The sequence below is a fragment of the Aythya ferina genome (genome assembly GCF_964211825.1).
Source record: "Aythya ferina genome assembly, chromosome: 7".
NCBI lineage: Eukaryota > Metazoa > Chordata > Aves > Anseriformes > Anatidae > Aythya > Aythya ferina.
The window spans coordinates 12312993-12328114 of NC_140302.1; the positions used below are offsets into that span (position 1 = coordinate 12312993).

The following is a 15122-nucleotide window of genomic DNA, read 5'->3' on the forward strand; positions in this document are numbered from 1 at the left end:
CACCATGGGGGCAATCAGAGTCCCAAAGGAAGCTCCTTTCTTCTACTAAAAAGGAGAATTTTTGGCTGCTGAAGGAGGCAAGCTGTGGGAGAAGATTTTTAATGAACTCAAAGCAGACACTGTGTGAATTAACAGCTGCGTCACTGGACCTGGAGTCAGGAGAGAACATACCCTATTCCTGGCTTTGTGACCTCAGGCAGATCAGTTTTACTTAATAATTACTGCACTACAAGTAATTGGTAGCTGTAAGATCTTGGAATGCAATACGTGCATAGTACTATCAGCCATTTTGCATTGCTTTCAGTTTAGTAACAAAACGGACTGAAGATATCCAGTATTTCAGCCCTTCTGAAAAGTTGAAGTGGAAAGAAGACAAACCCCAGGACCTGGCTCATTGGGTGTCCCATGCATGTGCAGTGAGGAACAAAAGGGGAGCATGCAGACAGCGAGAAATAAATTCAAGAAGCCAAACACCCCTGTTCATACTGACAAAGCAAGGAGTAGCATCCAGACCATTTCCGGAAATTTCCCCTTTCACTGTGCTATGAAACTGTCTTCACCTGGTGCTGTTTTCAATAGCTTCATAGCTGATGACTGACATGATTCACTTGGTTTAATCCTGTATAAAGTACAGTGACAAGCAGTAACCACCACTGCCTTCTATTCAGTCATTTAAGGAGACCCAAGGTGCCTCCTACATCCTTTTAAATACCAGTTCAAAGTAAAATAAAAATATCCAATAGTTATTCAAATATCCAATAGCAGGAGAACCCGGAATACTGACATGATTTGGAGGAGAAGGAAGAAAAAAAATAAAAAAAATAAAAGCCACAGACTAGAAATCATCAAGTGTTTCAATACCACAAGTCCAACACATGAAGTTACAGAATCTTCTAGAACTCTGCCGGTCACAATGACAGGTATACTTGAGGAAACAAGGTAAGTGTAACAAACTGTATATGCAATGGGTCATATCTTGCCTTCTGAGAGCAATGCAGGTGGCTTAGAGTTTTGGAAGGGGAAAAGGATTACTAGGAGACTATCAATCACTCTGCAATAGGTTATAAAGCAGTGCCTAAATCCCCAAAGTCTAATGACATTTAGGAAGACATTCAGAATCTGCTTCCGTTCTGGTTTTGCCGAGGCTTTCCCTAGCTAGTATTAACCCCAACAACCTGTCTTTTTGCATTAGCCTCAAGCTAAGTTCTCAGTGCACTCTTGGTCAGGGATTCCTGTTCTTGTCCCAGCACCTCAGCCAGTAATGTTTCTAGTTCAACTGTCAATATTTTCTCTAGGTCAGGTCAATATTTGATATCTTGGCTTTCCTCATAAATGAAATTAATACTGCAGCAAGAACAAACCATCCACGTTTTATCAGTTTTGAAACATAAGCTCAAAAAAGAAACCTCTCAGGTGCCCTAGAAAATATTCCTGCTATGAACTTTAGAAAGTGAGTGTCATTTTTAGTACCTGCCTATAATCCAAAAATTACACTTTTTTTTTTTTTTAAGAAAGTTTCTCCTCGGTATCAAGATGCATTAGCGTCATCCATTGTGAATGGAAATAAAAGCTGGAGAATCTAAGTTTCTACTGTTATGGAAACAGGTTGGACAGAGTAAGAGATGTAGGATATGTGCAATAACTTCTGTCATGGAGAATTCAACTAAATAGAAATTCCTCTTTTCTGTCAAGTTGAGCCAGGGGAGTTTTAGGTTAGATGTTAGGAAGAACTTCTTCACTGAAAGGGTTGTGAGGCATTGGAACAGGCTGCCCAGGGAAGTGGTGGAGTCACCATCCCTGGAAGTCTTCAAAAGACGCTTAGATGTAGAGCTTAGGGATATGGTTTAGTGGGGACTGCTAGCGTTAGGTCAGAGGTTGGACTCGATGATCTTGAGGTCTCTTCCAACCTAGAAATTCTGTGATTCTGTGATTCTGTGATCTCCACATCATCAGGCTGGCTCTAAGACACGCAGTATTTTCTCTCTTTCTCCTTTCCAGCTACGTTTATAGGGCTGAAGAATCTGACTACCAAGAAGTTTGTTAGAGCAATTCTTCATCAGGAAGAATTATGGTAATTAACCGATGCCAGGGTCACCTATTGTACCTGGTGTCTAGCTGAATTAGCAAGCACTTACCACAGTTCTCACGTGTGGTGTCCAGTTTGCCATAGACAAGAAAAACAAAGAAGCCCAACAGAACAAAATAAGAACACAGAGCATTTTCCTGCTATAACTATTATATGGGGGAAAAAAAAAAAAAAGAAAAAAAAGAAAAAAAAAAAAAAAAACATGAAATGCAGCATGTCCTCAGTGAACAAGACTAGCCACAGACAGAGACACGCTATGACTTAGAGGCACACGTGTCAGTAGCACCAAGAGAATACACGCTCAGTTCAGGTTAGCTGCATACACCCAGAGAACAATGGCAAGAACCTTGAAGTCTGAAGCCCGCTTCTCCAGACACACATCATCAGCTGCAAAAACCTATGAAGTATATGCTTAAATCCACAAACACAAACAGAATACCTTTGTTAAATGCTATTCATCCCAGCCCTTTAAAATCAGATTTTCTCAGCTAAATTAGGAAAAAAAAAAAAAAAGAAAAAAAAAAAAAGAAAAAAAAGAGACCGCAATACTGCTTTTCATACCACTCAGGAACAATTTAGTCAATATACTCAAACTATGAATTTGTAGGAATCTCACATTTAGTTGCCAGTGTAAGGCACATCTTTGTTACATTGCTTTTTATAGTATTTGTCACCAACATACATCAATACTCCGTGCAAATCTACTGAAAACTAAGAACAAAAAATCTAACTTCCCCTTGCTAGAATGTTTAAGTATATATACATACATATGCGCTATTTGAATGCAGAAATAAAATTATAATGAGATCCTAGAGACTGAATATATCAACTGTTGAAATATTTTGACTTTTCCAACCCTTGCTGCCCATATTTTTGTGAGCTGTGTTGAAAGCGATCAGTCTTGGATTTTGTAACAAAATTGGAAAGATTAAACCCATCATGCCTCAGAACAACAAAAAACATTAAGAATATGCTAGAACTGAGGGTGCAGTGCAAGCATCACCATCTGTTTTAGACAAAATAAATATTCTGACACTATTTTACTTCAGTAGCATTTGTGAGAATTAAATACATACCTACCACTTCTCTAGTGACATAAGAAAGGAGAATCATGCCCCACTACCAGTACAACCTGTAATATCCTGGTAAAGTGGCTGATGCCAGCAGGAGCCAACTGTGTGAGGTGGAAGCTTGGCACAGCTAGGAGCACCCTGCACTTGAGGGCTTGCCTGTGGCACGAAGCAGGCTTAGCTGATCCTTCCTGCCATTCTTCATACCTACCCGACATCCTTTCATAAAAAGTTTTCTTCCCAGAGTATGGGATCAGAAGATTACTTCAGTCAGTCCCTTTTGTACTTCACCCAGCTGACCAAGGACACACTTGAGTGGCTAGATGCTCTAGTTTCACGACTCACAAGCAAGCAAAATAAAGAGTGGTAACAAGCTCAATGTAAAAAGCCCCACATTACAGAATGAAAACACCTTGCCCATGTGCCTGTTCAAGATAATGCAGTATACCATGGTATTACCCAAAAAATAAGCGACTTGCATGCATAATTCTGCATGAACACTTACAGGTCTTCTCTGCACCCAGTGGGCCACAAGACACTTCCAGCTCCCAGAAAGAAATCAGCCTGACTTTTCTCATCTTGAGAAGGGCTGATTCACAGGACCTGAAAACAGTAGTTACAAGCTGACCTGCAGCCATTTTTCTGTTGTAGATAAGGGCTCTGCACTTATGCTGTGGACCACGGGGCAGGAGGTAACCACTCGGCACTACCCCCTGCACACAGGCGGTTGAGCAGCCCGGGCTGCCCTGGGGAAAGAAGCAGCCTGTTGAAGTGTGTACAAAGCTGTTTTCTTTCCTGATGCCCTCTCTTTTTCTCCCTGCAGTAAAGCACCATTTTATTAAATAATTTAGCAAAGAGCAACTTGTTCAACACTAGGACAATTAGCTTAAGTTTTTCCAGGTGGGAGCTTAAACCAATGTTCATTACTGACCCCTAAAATTCAACCCGGGTCCTTGTTGCTGTCAGCAACGGGCTGACAGTGGGGTTAGAGGTACAGCACCACACAAAGCAAAACACCACTGCCTGTGCACTCTGCATGCTTCCAGCCTTCAACCTGCCTAACACTCCCACTTACAGGGTCACAGGGGAAAGAGCATTCGGGATTTCAGCTACTGGTTAATACCAAGGGGAAAAAAAGTTCTTAACCAAAGCAGCATGCTTGCCTTGTCATAGTAGTCATTTTCTCTTCCCTCAGAAGAGAGTATATGAAAGCAGCCTGGGATTACACTAAAACTGTAACAGTAACTTCACTGCTGAAAAACATGGACCTTGTGCCCGTTGCAGCCCTTTTCCTGTGCTCCAGGAATTCACTGAGGGCAGTGGAGGAAGAACCAGGCCAGTTCTCGCAGGTCTGCAGCAGCCTCTGCCCGAGGCGACACTCAGCAGTGCCAGCCCTGCACTGCAGGAGCCATTTCTGCTGATGGCCCCTGCCCAGGTGGGACAGCCAACAGCAGAAGTAGCGAGGCAGTGGCGGCTGTTGTCTACAAATCACATGGACTGATGAACCAAAAGACTTTGAAGAGCTTCAGAGATACAGACCCCTAGGAGCAAGCAATACTTTCTGCCCAGAGCTTCTTTTTCTTCTTGTTTGACATCTCTGATGTTAAACTGTGTACAGGTCACGGAATAAAAAGTTGGGAAAACAAAGTTCAGATGATAACAGAAAGAAAAAAAAAAAAAGGAGGGGGGGGGTGAGAAAAAGTGTAAACACTTGAAAACTTGTGTATCCTGAATAAAAGGAATTTAGATATTTTTGTTTCTATACTACGTGGGTTTCAAAGAAACCAAGTGTTCATTATCTTTAGGGGTAACTGTTCACATGAGCTTTGCCACTGGTGCAAAAGATACCAGTAGTACTTTCTGCAGAACCAGATTAAGCAGATACAATCAGAGCAAGTCATTTGGAAAGAGCAGCAATCCCAGCGGAACACATGAGGTAACGTGACCCAGAACCACAGGTTGGGGCGGCAGCCTGTGCATCCCTGCAGTGCTGGGGATGCCACAGCAGCAGCACACACAGACCAGATGCCCCACACACGCCAGCCCTCTCCTGCTCCAGGGCCATCAGTGCTCAGGTCCACCACTGCCTTTCAGCATCCCTCTGCAGACCCTGATCATCTGCCTGAGCCTACTCTGAGCTAGGAGAGATCAACAGCATGACTGAGTATCATATAATATCCCTAGCATCAAATCCTGTAACAAGCCATGAATTTTAGGTGTATCATTTCTGTTGGTGACAAATTTTGCAATGGAGACAGTCTAAGGAGCTGGAAAGGATTTAGCACAACGTGCACAAAAACAAAAATAAATGAATAATACAATCAACCTCTCAAGCTCTTCTTATGGACTGTCTAAAGTTGCCTGGCTCTTTTGGCCTGTTACAGAGAAAGAGCCATCCCAGGTAAGACAAGTGAGTGCCTAAGGCTTGTACATTTTTCTGTTCCAAGAGTTTGGCCCCCAGAGCAGAGAGTAGAACAGGAGTTCACTGAAGCCTGAGACATACAGAAGTAAACCGCTTCAAAACCCAAATTAAAAACCTGCAAAGACAATGAAGAGTGTGAGGTTAAAGCAAATGGTTTTTAATGGATATTAGTAAGAGAAGCATTCTAGCACATCTACATTGCCCAGGTTAATATGAAAGATGTGCCTTAAAACAGAAGAGTGTGACCAAACACTGCAACATCGAAATGCTCAGCAAAAGCCACCTCTGTACTAAGAGCCATTTCTCAACCGACCTGACAAAAACACCTCTCTTCTGCTCGCTCAGAAGTCCCTGACCCCCTTTCTTTCACACTCTTGCACCTCTCATCCTGCTCTGGAGTTGTCTGGCTGCCCACCCTGCTCACAGCAAGACATGTATACATATGTATGTATATGCAGTTGCAAGTCACGATGTGCTGCTTCCACAAGTTTACCATCTCTCACCATATACAGCTGAACTTCAAGAAACTGCCAGGTGGGTTTACTGGTCTAAACACTGAAATCATTGTCATTGCAATTAAACCTTGCAACTTTTTCTGAAGGAGGGTTTCAGGCTCAGAGTTTCTGAGCAAGTCTCTAGGCTGGCCATCTCTCCACAAGTGCCATTTCCCAAGAGGCAACTGATGAACGTATGCTGGCCTGTTTTCCACCTCAGATTTACTGCACTCTAGAGAAAATAAATCTTTGTATCTATGGAAAAAAATATCAATGTGAACTCATTACAAATGTGCGGTTTATGAACTTATTTTTAGGAGTTGGTTGAAGCATCAGTTTTTTTTTTTTTTCCTGGTAAAATATTGTTTCCTTTTTTCAATCTCAAACATGCCTATGATTTGACTAACAGAAAATCAGAGAAGACAGTTACTGCTAGCCTGAAAATTTAGTTGAAACACTACCTCCTTCCTTCTGACAAAAACTTTCGTAAGGCAAAGCATTTCCTGAATATCTCGGAAATAATATTATTATGTATGAAAACAGAAGAGTTACGTTTGCCTACTGCTCACCTGTTATAATACTTATTCCAAACTTTCACATTTGGACAGGCAGCTGAAGGTGTGATGCAGATCCTGACATGGGAATAAGCATAAGCTACTCCTTCACCTTATACATCAAAGCAGGCATCATTCCCAGCCCCAATACACACACAGGAGGCATCAACCACCCTGTGCTGCTGCTCAGGCATCACAGAGATTTGGTGTGGGGAAGGGGACATTAACCAGAGAACTTGGACAGGAGGGTCCAAGGTGTCTGTATGTCTACTCTGGGGCTGTCAAGCCACTTGCAATCTCTGAGCACAGGTACTACGCCTACAGTCCTGCTTCAAAGTGCTCTCCTAATAAATGTCCCTTTGCCACCTGAATGCAGTGACTCCACCCACCTAAGGGAAATGGAGCAACTTCTGCACCAGACATGAGTTCAGAGCCGCATCATATTTGCGAAACAAATCTCCAGAAGAAAAAAAGGGAGCATGGGAAGGACAGAAAACTAGTAACCACAGAGTTGGTCTCCTCAGAAATTGTCATCCTTTTCTCTTATAATGCATTTAGCAAACCAAAAGGCTTCAAACAGGGGACTGCAGGTGCCACTGTGTTTGCACGATTTATTTTATCCAGTGCAGATCCTTTCCATAACTGTGATACCATATCCTTCAGGAAGGCACAGTGCAATACACAGTGCATTCTGCAGAAAGTACACTCAACCTCCAAGGAAGCTTAGGTTAAAGAGCCCTCTGCTGAAACCTATGTTCTGTCACAAGCTTGCTCTGCTTCATAACTTCCCTTTCTCCTCCACCTCTCAGAGCAGTTGCATTGATTGTTCAAGCCATAACATCATAACCTCCCTCTTTAGCTAATACAGTCATAACCTAGAGATATTCACTTAAAAAAAAAAAAAAAAAAGAATATTTAAAACACTTTTTCTTCCGACAGTAATGATGCTCACTAAGCCCAAATTCCCCATCACTCAAAACAGAGAACAGTCTTCAAGACCTGCATTTAGCTACCCCGACCTACAACTTTGCATGCACCTAAGCATTCTTCAAACAGAAACCAGCACAGCTGTTGCCAAAATTTTATAGCACATGTAATTCCAAGCACAAAACAGTGGTTAATGCTTTCAAGAAGTATTTTCCTAGTCTGCCTTCAAATATTTACAAACACTACATTTCTTTGCTTACTAGCTGCCTTTAAAATTAATGTTTCTCCCCTACTAGCAAATACAGATCTGTGCATTGCAGGCAATTTTTATTTAACATTGTTCAGCATAGCTTCTCCAAATTAGCAAAATGTATCTTAGAAAGATGACCTTATTTCTGTGGAGTAGAAGAGTGTGGATGGTTCCATATTTTACAGAAGACCAATTAAAATCATTTTCAATAAAAAGCTCAGTAAAAATGTAAAAGATGGGGGGGGGGGGAGAGAGATAAAAAGAAAACAACTGAAGAAGTAAATTGCATGTAAACTTTCCTCAGATAGCAACCAAAGAATAAAACACAGTCATCTGACACAGAGAAGGTTAAGGGGACGAAAGAATGAATTGGGTGGACATGAAAAATTGAAGGAAAGACAAATTCGGAACTGATGTCAGGCCACACATTTTAATTGCGGAACTGCATGCCAGACATTAACACAGAGCCAGGGTCATTCAGAGAACGATCAAAGGGCACTTGGGGGACATTGGGCACTGGGGTGTAGCAACTTTCTACAGAAAAATCTTACTAGTCTTTTTTAACTTGTGCTATTGCTGGATCATTCAAAATAACTAGCACAAACTGTGCTGCTCCTTTAGGAGAAAAAAAAAAACACACACATACAATGAAAATAGTCATACCATCGAGGCTGTCAATCATAAACAAGAAAAACTACAGGCATTCAAAATAAACTGCCCCTTTGGAGCGGAGGTCACCTTGTCAATATCAATCTTCTCATTTTGATGCACATTAAGAGCTATTGGAGTATCCCCTTTTATCCTATGACTGTGAATTGACCTTACTGACATTACTGAATACAATATGGTCATTTAAAGATGTGGTAATTATTGGTAACTGCACTAAGTAAGTTAGTAGTACACAGGACACCATTGCTTTGGCTTGTATTGCCACCTGGTCTTTATTTAGATAGATTTGTTATTTGCTGTGTCTTGACTCAAACTGTGTTCACACCAGTTGTTTTCCACTGGACTCCCATGAAAATTTACACTAGAAAAAAGACCATTTTTCACCTGGAAAAATTAAAAAATAATAATAATCTGTTGCTTTACATGTTTTAAGTTAGCAGAATTCATATTACATGAACACCTTTAGTTTTCCAGTCTGCAAACACACTCTTTCCAGAACAACATGTTTTAAAAAAATAAGAACTGTTCAAATGGGAAACCAACTCACTGTGGCTGTATGTTGCCTTGTATGATCTTCTTGCTCATGAACAGCAAGCAGGTCTTGAAAGGAAATATTTTACATGTACTGCTACCTTTAGCACAGTATCAAAATGCTCTTTGCCACCTCACATTCACTCCTCATGCAAAAACACTTGCAAATGAATCAAACGGGACTTCTGTCAAAACATGACATAGAAGGAACAACCAAAATTGAGTCAAAAAAAAAAAAAAAAAAAAAAAGAGCTCAAAGAGCTCCTGTGAAACGTGTCACAGCTGGTCACCACAGAGGTGACAACACGCACCCCAGCACCTCTGATAACAGCTCAACAGAAGCAAAACCCTGCAAGATGCAGCATCCTTTCGCTGGGCCACACTTTACTTCCAGATCAAACCAACAGCGAAACAGCCCATCTCCAAGACTCAAGATTAAGCAGGGCAGGTGCTTAAGGTGTCTACGCATATATACATGAGGTCTTTTTTGCATGAATTCTGAGCAGCCACAGCCTTGTGAGCCCAAACATTGGCCTTGGGAGGACATTGGTCAATCTGAACACACACACCAGCTTCTGTGCCACTGCTAAATGTGAGCAACAACACTTCCTTGTACATCAGCTCCCCTTAGTCTGAAATCGGCTTTGCTGATTTACTGGCCAAGATATATAATGTGATCACCATAGAGATAAATTTCTGTTAAAAGAAAAAAAGAAAATCAATAGTAGCTTGGGCTGGAAAGGAACCTTGGAATTGATTTGGAGATGACAAGCTGGGCTTAGGCCCAAAGCAAAAGATCCTGGCCAAACAGAGTCTAATGCTTTTAGAGTTCATTTAAAGATGACCCCAAATTAAATTTCCAATTGCAGGGGCCTAATTCACTCCAGATTGTTTAGCAATACCGCTAAGAAAAAAAAAAAAATCCTGACATGAATATCCTTCAGAGGTTTTGGAGTTCAGTTTAATAAATTTTTAATCAGGCGTTGTATATCCTTCCATGCTTGTTCACTTTTGTTGCTGTAGGTTGTCACATTCTGTTAAGCCTGAGGATCAATAAGGAGGCAAGCTCCTCTGACAGCTTGCAAACACTACTGTTTTCTTCACACTGTTTCTATTCAGTGCTTCTTCCTTCATAGATACACCCACATTTTTAAAAGCTATTGCTTTTCCTCCAAAATGGATACAAAGTGAGCGTAGCCCCATTTTAAACTAAGCATCTCACTTTGTTTTGCCACATCATGAGTCAAATCTGATAGGTTATGTGGCTTTAAAGATTGCCATGCACTCATCCTTCCAGACTGCAGCAGCCCCATCACATCTGATTCATCTGCAGTGCATTCTTACCTGTAATCTGTGCCAGAGGCATTTGCTCCAGCAACTGCGTGAGAAGTAAAAATAAACCACATACTGACAACCTATCAAAAGGTCACTGAACCAGGTCCCACTGGGCAATGCCCAATGCACATTCAGGAAAAGATCTGGAGCACCAGAAGGGCAGTGGTGAGCACCTGTAGCTCAGCTGTGACCCAGAGTATTTCAGCAGCCCCATCCAGGCTTGACTGGTACCTTTGCATGGCTGCCAATGCAACAGCCCTAGTGTTTTTGTTAAGTGTCACATTATAAAGATAATGGTGATGGAGAGAACAGTGAGCGAGGAAAAAGAGGAGATAAAGGTGAAAAACACTTCTTTAAAGTGAGCTATACTTGCTTTGATGATGACTTCAATCGTGTCTTCACACACAATTAATGCTAGATTTTCACACTATCACTCATTTGGCAGAACATATTTAAGTCAATACAAAATGCAGATCTGATTTCAAATTAGCAAGATCACCAATGAATTATATGATGAGAATGATAGCAAGTCTGCGCTGGCACCAGGCTTTAGCATGCCACCTGGTATTCCAGATTGCACAGATCCCAGCCTGTGCTGATCTTCACCACCTGGTATATTGCAAAATGCCTTTCCTGCAATACTGCAAGGCTTTCTGAGCCTTTCCCTCTTGGAGGGAGAGCCCTTCTGTTTCCAAGGTCACCCACATCTCCAAGTAACAGTCTTGCAGAAAGGCTGCTCAGCTGGATCAGACCTTGGTTTGTATCTCAGCACTGCAAGAGCCGTACACTATTGTAATCTGCTGATCACCTACCCGGACACTGTGCTTGTTCTTGAAACCAAGAACGTTTCCTCATGCTCGCTCTGCTTTTAGACAACAGCTACAGTCCTCCTGGGCACGATCCGTGACAAGCACCCTCATTCAAAATCAGCATACGTGCTTCTGCCTAGATCGTCATCTCTTTTCTGCTCCTCTGCTGCTGTAGCTTCACTTACACAGCACTGAGCACTAGTACTCCACAAGAAAAGACATGAAAGCGGGCTTGGCTTGACAGATAAATAACCCTTACAGACCCAGCTCCTTCCCTACTTTCTCAGGTCAGTTTGCACATCAGCTCATCGCTGTCCCCTTGTTACAGCTGCACCACGAATGAAAGCTTGCCCAGACTATGCCCAATACACACCTTAGGAAGCCCTGCTGTTTGCTGAGTTGAGGATACCTTATGTTATACAATCTGAACAAGAGCAACAACTTTTTTTGTATGAACAGAAAATTTTGCTACCCCAAAAACAATGCAGGGAAATCTATATTGCTGTGTTGAGCAATAGATTATTTTGCAACTCCAAACAACAAAATGGCCAACCACACAGCAGAAGTCAAATGCCTGACCTATGTTGACAGGCAAAGGGAGTCAGGCAGGGTCCAGCACCGCTTCCCTGCGGAAGCCTTCCTTTCAGCAGGAACAAGTTACTGCTATCGCTGCAGGCATGCAGCTCTGCATTGTCATTTATCTTCTTGAGAACTGACAGCACAAAGCTCTAGGGGTGAGGGACAAAGGAAAATGGACAGAAGCTACAAGCCCCAGCCAGGGCCCCCGAGGGGACTCCCAGGGGCACAGCATGCAGGATGCAGTGCCCCAGCCCTCACCACCCACCCAGGGACATGCAGACAGCTGGGACACAAGGCTCAGGGAGCACTGCCATCAGCAAACCAGCCCAGGCCACCATCCCCTAGCTCCACAGCTACCAAATACCAGGATTGATACAAAACTCAGAACAGCATGCATAGCTTAGAAAGTCTTTTTCTTACATTAACCAGTGGCTCCTAAGGAGGAGGCTATCACCAAAGAATCCATAGAACAAAGAACTTACTTCTCACTTACCGATCTCCATCATGTCCTCCAGCTCTGGCAGCTTCCCCTTCCAAAAGAGCAGCTTCCCCTTCCAACAGAGCAGCTTCAGCTACCTGTGGCATGACAGCTTGGAGGCTGAAACACCTAAAAAACAAGGTGTAACTGGTCAGTCACCTTAATCAGAAAAGCCTGTGCCTCATCTGTAATACCACAGAGACCTAGAAAATTCTCCTGGGTTTAGCTAGCCTAACAGAGGTAGGTGAACCAAGGAACTGCCAGGAATACAGAGAGTCTCCTTGGGCAAAACAAGAAAAGAGGGCAAATAAAATATTTGTGGGTGGCCCTGTTGTGAGTTAAAAACAAAACAAAACAAAAAAGGTACACAAAGTGGCACAAGACCTGCCAAAATGAAGTTAAATCACCATGATTAAAACAAACGAACAAGTGCATATTTTAACAGACAGGATAAAGATATATGGAAGTAGTGCTTAGTGTCACAGAGCTATAGCGATCTAAATCCAGTCCCAGGAATGCCAGAACACATTGTCACACCGTTGCTTTATTTCCCACCTTGGCAAATGGAGATAATTTATGATCTTTCTGTTATCAGAGTAGCTTAAAGGCTTCTTATGCTAACACATAACAAGTGAAAAACATTGAGAGTCTTGGAGTGTAGGTAGAATAAAAATGCAAAATATATTAGCTTTCCACATTAGTTATGGCTGGAAGGAAAATAGGACGCTAAGCAGACAAATTACTTTACTCAGTATGGCAAATTATCCATTCCAAAAGGCAACTATTGGCATGAAAATAATAAGTGAATGTTAGAGGGCATTAGCAGAGGTGCAAGAACTCTCCACCATTAACAGTGTTAGTTTATGCTTTTAGGTTTACTGGAAATTAGCCATACCTCTCTAAAGCTTATCAACACTTGACTCACTAGAAATTGAAACTTGAACCCCCAAATATCAGTATCTCTGACATTTCATAATGACAAACCTTAAATAACATAAACTAATACTTTTCCATATTGGTTAGGGAAAAAAAAAAAAAAAAAAAAAACTGCTTCCAATCTACTGGAACAGTAGTTTCAGAGGCAAAACTCCACTTACCCTTGCCTCTCTTAATATATGCTCATTTGCTTCAATGAGGACATTAAAATTCAAGAGCAGCCAGATCTGTTTCACCTCTCCAATTTAGCAGAGCGGCTGCTTTGGAGTCACAGCTGAAACCCCAATGGCACAGACTGTCCTCAGCAGGGCACGCTGCATACGTGTGACCAGCATACGCTCCAGCCCAAAGCCTGGCTGTGTGGTCGAAGTCAGCGAGGTGAAGCAACAAGGCAGGCTCTCAGAGACCCTGTTATGGGTGTGAATGGAGCAAGTTGTGTGATGTTGTGAAACACTCAGAGAGAAACAGCTTCTGGGCCGGGGGAGTGAGAGGCTGGGCGGGTCCTGCTTTATACAGCTAGTCACAGTTAAATGAAGAGCACATTTCCCTAACAAGCCCTTTTCCCCCCTATAACAATATGATGAATTAGGTTTAATAGCTGCTTCAGTTCACTGCTTGAGAAGATTAAAATGGTATCTTTCCGTTTTCCAGGAGCAAAAGACTGGATTGCGATTGTTCTTACTTGCAAAGCCATCTGAGACTAACGGGCATCACTCCATCTGGGAGACAAAAATCTGCCCTTCCAGCTGAGACCGTAACCCCTGAGTATCGATCAAACGTCCACCTCCCTTCCACATAATAGAATTTCCCGGTGAGCTAATTGTTTTCACTCCTTTCATCTCTCTAAATGAGGTCAATGGCAAGGGCAAAAAAGAGAGAATTAGCTCAAAGTGTTCTTGGCTTCAAAGCAAGAGGAGACGCAGCTTCCGGATTTTGGAGTGTGCCATACAGGGTCTATTATAAACCACCATGGGACTTCACAAATATTCTGAATGTCAAATTGCTTCTGCTTAGGACAATGCTTGCCCCCAGTGCCTGAGGATTTACACTTCTTACATCTACTATTATTATCTGGCAGTGCCGCTTATGGGTCAACAATGGCCTTAATTCATGCTGCTCAATTCTTCCAACAGTGACCAGCTATCATCCACCGCTCCTAAAACACCCTACAAAAACGCACAAAGCTTCACACCAGACATGGAGGTAGGCAAGGACCACAGCACTATCAGTGCCTCATCTTCACTGCCATTTTCTGCCTGGGGAGATGGGACCACATGGCACCGCCTGCTCCTGCAGCCCTGCTTTGTATGGGTGTAAGCAAGGGGCTGTAATGGTGCAAACAGATCTGAGAAGAAAAACAAGCATCAGGAAAGATGCACAAAACAAGGTTAAAGCCTAATCCTCAGGAAAAAAGTGGAATTTTGGCGCTCTCTCCCTAAGTAGCAATGATGCTCTAAGGTCTGGCCTTCAGCCCTCCTCCCATTTCACACACACCTTGCTTGGCCACACGTCCTAAATCAAGGCTTTACCCTGTGTGATACTGCATTTTCCCCTGTGGATGCTGAATGAAGAGCTCAACACCAAATTAATTGCTTCCCCACCCCTACAAGCAGAAGTCTGCAGGTACCTGGTGCAGGCCCTCAATCCTCATCTTAGTTAATTGTTCTGCCTGCAACAACTATGCTATAAAATAGTATTGTGCTGAGGCACTAATGGGTTCGAGAGGCTTTTTTTTTTTTTTTGGGGGGGGGGAGGGGGAGTGGTGGTGGTGTTCTTTTTTCTTTTTATGGGGAATCTTATTAAGAGTCAACATATCCCTAGTTACTTGCACGAAACTAAGGGCTTTTTTTTTTCTGTTATCTCCTCTTTCCTTCTTTAAAAAGAATCAGTGTAACCAATTGTACTCTGAATTAAACTGCACCCATAAGTATTTTCATATTTTAATGTCTTCAGTCTCCTGCGTGTCCTCATTTAACTGTTTT

The 15122-nt window shown here is 42.4% G+C and overlaps 1 protein-coding gene across 1 annotated transcript in view; it reads right to left on the reverse strand.

Moving 5' to 3' along the window:
- The window catches only part of RET (ret proto-oncogene), a 272365-nt gene extending 258759 nt beyond the window's left edge, over positions 1 to 13606 (reverse strand). The window contains exons 1-2 of the mRNA XM_084525425.1: positions 13302 to 13606; positions 12220 to 12333 (exon numbers count right to left, since the gene is read on the reverse strand). The gene's annotated coding sequence lies outside the window, so the exon portion shown is untranslated. The remainder of the gene's footprint in view (positions 1 to 12219; positions 12334 to 13301) is intronic.
- Between the last annotated feature and the right edge of the window lie 1516 nt (positions 13607 to 15122).